Here is a 6,207-nt window from a genome sequence, read left to right as displayed (position 1 = left end):
GTTTATTCAGTTATTAGTTGATGGATAATGGAGTTGTTTCTACTTTTGGCTATTGTGAATAGTATTGCTATGAGCATTCATGTACAAATTTCTTTTTGCACATTTTTTTTTTGGTCTTTTAGAGAGAGAGAGAGAGAGAGAGCTAGTGCGTGTGAGTTAGGGGGTAGAGAAGAGCAGAGGGAGAAGGAGAGGGAATCCAAGCAGGTTGTAGTGCAGAGCTCAGCGCACAGTTCAATCTCATGACCCTGAGATAGTGACCTGAGCTGAAATCAAGTCAGACACTTAATAGACTGAGCCACCCAGGTGACCCTGAACACTTGCTTTTAATTCCTTTGTGTATATAACCAGGAGTGGAAGGTGTCATATGGAAGGAACGTAGAGTTGAACTCTACGTTCAACTTGTTGAGGAACTGCAACACTTTCCACAGCAACTGTGCCATTTTTCATTCTCACCAGCAATGATATATGAGAGTGCCAATTTCTCCATATCCTTGGCAACATTAGTATTTTAAAATTTTTTGATTATAGACATCCCAGTGGGTGCCAAGTGGTGTCTCATTATAGTGCCTAATTATTTTTATACATATACATATTTTATACATATATTTTATGCTTGCTTTTTCCAGGAAAGATTGGAAGAAGCTGACAAAAATACAAATGAGACAGCAAGGGTCAAATAACCACTTAGGGAGTTTGAAAGGAAGGAAAATAAGACCAAGAGAATAACACTGGGAACAGCGTGCCACAAAAATGACTCGCTGAGATGAATATAATAGATTGATTCTAAGCATTCTCACAGCAAATGCAAAGAAAGAAAACACAGCCTATCACAACATCCACAGTATTTGTAGGATAAAAATGAACTAGGACCACTGCCTTTCCTAATATTCATGCTTCAGATAAATTTCTCCCACAGGTTCCCATGAAAAACCGTTGAAATGATCCTACAGAAACATATATTGGATGGGGCGACTGGGTGGCTCAGTCAGTCAAACATCTGCCTTCGGCTCAGGTCATGATCTCAAGTTCTGGGATGGAACCTCCTGTGAGGACCCCTGCTCACCGGGGAGTCTGCTTGTCCCTCTCGCTCTGTTCCTCCCCCTGCTTATGCTCTTCCTCTCTCTGTCTCTCTCAGATAATAATAAATAAGAAAAAATAAAAATAAATATATATTGGACAAATAAGTTTGAGGATCTGTTGTGTGCCAAGCACTGGGTTAGGCATTGGCTATTGCTAGAGACATGATTCTAGATAAGTAATCTAACATCTCTCTATGCTTCACTGTCCTCCTCTGTAAGATGGAGATAAGAACAGTATGTAAGTGATGTGATTGTTCTGAGGATGAAACAAAATAATATCAAGAGCCTAGGACAATGGAGGCTTCAAGAAATGTCAGTCATCGTGATGGTGATGTTGATGATCATGACTATGAAGAAGATGCTACCTGAACGTTGAGGCTTACAGTTTAGTGTATGTGTTGGGGGAGGAAGGACAACCAATAAATAGACGGCTAAATCTATAATTCAAAACATGATAAGCTCTCTGAAGGAAATTAAAAGCATGTGGGAGAGAGAATAGCAGGGAGAGCCCCCTCAGTTCGAGGAGTAGGGAGGGTTTCTCTATGGAGAGCTGTTTAAGCCAGAATCAACCATTTGCAGCATAAGGGGAAGAGTTCCAGACAGAGAGAATAGCATGTGTTGAGTCTCTAAGATGAGAAAGAGGAAATATGGTTAAAAAGTCATGCAGGAGAGGCCAGATCAAGCAGGCTTTGCAAGCCCTGGCAAGGATTCTAAGTGCAGCAGAAAACTACTGAAGGTTTTATTTTTTATTTATTTATTTTTTTTCTACTGAAGGTTTTAAAGCAGAGAGTGGCGTGTGTAGATTGATGAGAACTAGGTTTGGAGTGGGTGAGGATGGAGCAGGGAAATCACTCAGGCTGGTTGAGATGAGGCTGGTTTGGACTGAGTGGTGGCATTGGAGACATCCGGTTGGATATAAGGTATGTTTTGGAGCAGAAATAACATGCCTTGATGACAAATTGGAACCAGGAGAAGGTGAGGGAGAGAGAGAGAGTGAGAGAGAGAGAGAGGAGGTTGGAGGATGACTCCCAGGTTTCTGGCTCTAACTGTGGGTGGTGCCATTTGGCGAATTGGGGAAAAAGAGAAGAGCAAGTTTGGGAGAGGAAATCAAGAGTTTGGTTTATGACAAGTTTAAGATGTCTATTAAGGATCCTTACACGACGTAGCAGACTCTACCTTGGTTCTATGCCTAAAATATGAAGGCATTCCTAACTAGAGGAGGTCTAGTAGTGAGGTTTCTCCAGAGAAACAGAACCAGTAGGAGATACTGAGGTATACAGTTGACCCTTGAACAACATGGGGGTTAGAGGTGCTGACCCCAGCACTCCCTAAAAACTTAATTCCTACTAGGCTACGGTTGACTGGAAGCCTTACCCATGACACAGTCAATTAATGCATATTTTGTGTGTTGTATGTATTATCTACTGTACTCTTACTATAAAGTCAGCTGGAGAAAAGAAGAATTATTAAGAAAACCATAAGGAAGAGAAAATATATTTCCAGAATTGAAAAACCTCGTTCTGTAAGTGGGCCCACACAATTCAAACCTGTGTTGTTCAGGGGTCAATAAGAAAAGAACTTGTGGCAGGAACTGGCTCAAATGGTTAAGGACACTTGAAGTTCCATGATCTGCTGTCTGCAGGCTGGAGAGCCAGGAAAGCCCGTGAAGTAATTCAGTTCAGGTCTGAAGACCTGAGAACCGGGGAGAGGAGGTGGCTGCTGGTTGAAGTCCCTGGCTCTGAAGGTCAGGAGAGCAGTAGCTCTGATGTCCAAGGCAGACAGAGTTCTCAGCTCAAGAAGAGAGAGGGTTTGCACTTCCTTTACCTTTTTGTTGTCCTTGGGCCCCCAGAGGACCGGTTGAGCCTGCCTGCCCACATTGGAGAGCCAGTCTACTCAATGAACTCAATTAATTGTTTAATCTCAGCCAGAAATACCCTCTCAGACACACCCAGAAATGATATTTTACCAGCTGTCTGAGCGTTCCTTAATCCAATCAAGTTGATATATACCATCAACCGTCACAGGCCTTTCTATGAGGGGCCAAAATAATGTGACTCAGATGATCCAGTTCTCTATACTTGAGTTCTCTACTTTTTTTTTTCTTTGACAGAAGTAAAAATATTTATTTTATCATCTTTGGAATCTGGTCCCACAAAAAAGGCCAAAACTTTTTTCAGTTCATTGTCTTGACCCTTTGAAAAATAGATCTTTCAATTCAGAGGTAAGGTATGTTGATAAAAGCAAATTTAGAGGTGTGCTCAGATAAAATTATTTCTCATAAACCAGTAATACAGGCAACCCTAGGCTTCCAGTTCACTCAGAACTCCTTCTGTCATGTACAGTCTCTGAAGGAGAAAAGAAAGTAAGAGGTTGTCTGCAGACAAGGCACTTCCGAAACCACCATGGAGAAAACCCGAGTCCCCTGGGAACTGTGCTGACAGCCCCTGAGCCCAGACAGCTGTCAACAGACAGAAAAGCCGAACCCCCCACCTCCATGAGAACAGTTCCTCCGACTTTCCTGCTCAAACACTCTTCCACCTGGCTCCCAGAGCCTGCCTCAGCCCTGCATTGCCCACCTGGCCCGCAAGACCCGGCCACCAGGCCACTCGGACGCCGCTTTCTGAAGCTCAGAGCAGTTCCTGCGGCAGACGGCGGAATGCTTTCAGAGGCCCCTGCTGGGCATCTTGCAGGAGCAGGCCCTTTTGCAAAGGCGAGTTAGTGCAGATCAGCACGTTAGCAAAGCAAATATTAAAATTTTTTAAAAAGCTAGTTAATACTCTTGATTTCCCTCCTTATTATCTGTTTGAGCTGCAGCCTATAAACCGGCCAGAAATCAGGAAGGAATATCCCCCCCCCCTCCCGCCCAGGCACCTTGAAGGAAGCAGCTACAGCCAGTGAGAGTGCAGCAGAAAGCCTTCCTTCTGGACAGTGATCATGGGACACCTGTAACCACTGAGAAGGGCCCAGCTGAGGCCAGGCAGCACACCCAACCCCTTCTTTGGCTTTGGGGGCTTCTGTCTAATATGGATCGCAGTGATGGAAGCAGCAGTCTCGGAGTCTCTCATGTCAAGAGAGACAGGGACAGGGACACTGGAGGTTTTCTCCTCCTGTGTTCTGGCTGCACACTTGAATCCCAAGAAACACTGACATGGTGCCAATTTACTGCCTAACATGTCAATCTTTCAAGAAAGTCAGGTGAGGAGAGACAGTCACGCTCCAAACAGAAGCTGGCCAGGGAGTGCTTCGTCCTCCTTCCTTTGGCCCAGGTGAGGAGGCTCCTTTCCAGAAATTGTTATGAGGAAAGAGAAGGGCACGCTCAGATCAGAACTGGACCCAGCCTGTGCCTGGTTGAGTCTGACTGGAAGTCGGCCTGAACTGGGAGCAACTGCTGTCTGGACGACGGGGGCGCCCCCAGACAACTGCTCCCCAGGAGGAGAACCTCAGGGTGGAGGTCCCCCCCCCCTGCCCCGGGGCGGGGGAAGCAGGCTCAGTCCTCCTGCGCTCGCAGGCCGCGCTCGGGGAGTCCCAGCGGCTCCTTCCTTCTTCTTCATGCTCGCGATGTTGAGCTTGACGGTCTGGCCCTCTCTGAAGCCTAGGTCCACTGGGGGCCCTGGTCTGGGTTCTGGGCTTGTTCTGCAAATTCACACTGCTGTTCCACCCACTTGGAATGGTCCTGCAACGCAGCATTGGAGTCAGAGGCATCGCCTCGGTCCCCACAGCCGGTTCCAATAAATGCCCGGCGGCCCTTTCCATCTTCGATGCGGGGAACAAAGTATCTGCAGGAATCGGCCACGCTCTCCACGGCTGTGCCGGGAAGCTGGTCCACCTGAGCCAGGAGGGCCTGAGCAAAGAGCTCCCCTGAGGTCCTGTCCTCCAGCTTGATGTAGGCCACCTGCCCTTTTGCAGTGATCCGCAGCCGGCCACTCCTTGATGGCTGGTCCAGCTGCCACTCCGGCCCTGTGGCCACGGCGGGTGGCCCGCGGCGGGATGCGGTAGACGCGCACCTCCGGCCTGACGCAGAGCACCGACCCGGGCTCGCCCTCCTCCATCTCGACCGAGTTCTCTACTTTCTAAAGATCAGTTCCTTAGATCCTTACAGACTGATTATTATTTTTTAAAGCCCAGGGAAAACATTGAAAAAGACACTGGAATGAACATAAGCTAGAGACAGGACTATGGAGACAGCTGCTCCTAGTATCTTCATTTGCCCTGTCGTGAGCATCTCGGATGTAGCCGGAATCACCCGAGTGTGATTACGTGTGTGCAGCAGTTATGGCTGACAAGCCCTTCTGCACACTTGCTTGGGAACCACACACTTGGAATTATGCTCTTGATGTCAACAACAGGATAATATTTTATCATCAGGAAAAGTAGGCGTAATGGTTTGCCTCCAGTGGAAATGCTAGCACACACCTCCTAACGATGGCTCCAGCTACAATGGATTGGGATGAAAATGAGAGGCCTTGAAGCTGTTCCAGTGAAAGTACAAACGCCAGCACTGCCTGAAGAGTGGGTGAGGCAGGTGAGGAGGAGTGCATAGGTGTGTGAAGAGCATGGCAGGCACTCACACATTAATCCAAACAGTAGTGGGATTATTTCATGGAGAGCTTCCAATGTATGAGGATTGGGAGGGCCCTCAGAGACCATTTGGCCCAAATCCTTCATTACACAACAGAGGAAGTGAATGTTCAACATGCTAGGGAACGTTGTGGCAAACACAGGGGTGGGAGTCGGGCCTCCCAACGTTGGTCCATTCAACCAGTGTGCATTCATTGAGTGCCAACTGTATGTCTAGCACAGACGAGCACAAAAGATGGCAAGAGGAGACAGAGAACTAATTATATCTCAATTTTAAAATTGGTAAAAAGAAGAGAATGTGACCAAGTTCTGGAATGAATGTGTGACTGCTGTACTATGGCAACCAAGAGGCCTCACTCACTTTGTTTAAAAATCTCATTCAAGGGCAGCCCGGGTGGCTCAGTGGTTTAGCACTGCCTTTGGTCCAGAGTGTGATCCTGGAGCCCCCAGATCAAGTCCTGCGTCGGCCTCCCTGCATGGGGCCTGCTTCTCCCTCTGCCTGTGTCTCTGCCTCTCTCTCTGTGTGTCTCTCATGAGTAAACAAATAAAA

General features: G+C 47.2%; 1 pseudogene; it reads right to left on the bottom strand.

The window, feature by feature from the left end:
* Nucleotides 1-4,288: 4,288 nt before the first annotated feature.
* On the bottom strand, nt 4,289-5,128 carry LOC129508672 (adaptin ear-binding coat-associated protein 2-like; annotated as a pseudogene).
* Between the last annotated feature and the right edge of the window lie 1,079 nt (nt 5,129-6,207).

Source organism: Nyctereutes procyonoides, unplaced genomic scaffold, assembly GCF_905146905.1.
Source record: "Nyctereutes procyonoides isolate TBG_1078 unplaced genomic scaffold, NYPRO_anot_genome, whole genome shotgun sequence".
Lineage (NCBI taxonomy): Eukaryota > Metazoa > Chordata > Mammalia > Carnivora > Canidae > Nyctereutes > Nyctereutes procyonoides.
This window is presented reverse-complemented; position numbering and strand designations above follow the sequence as displayed.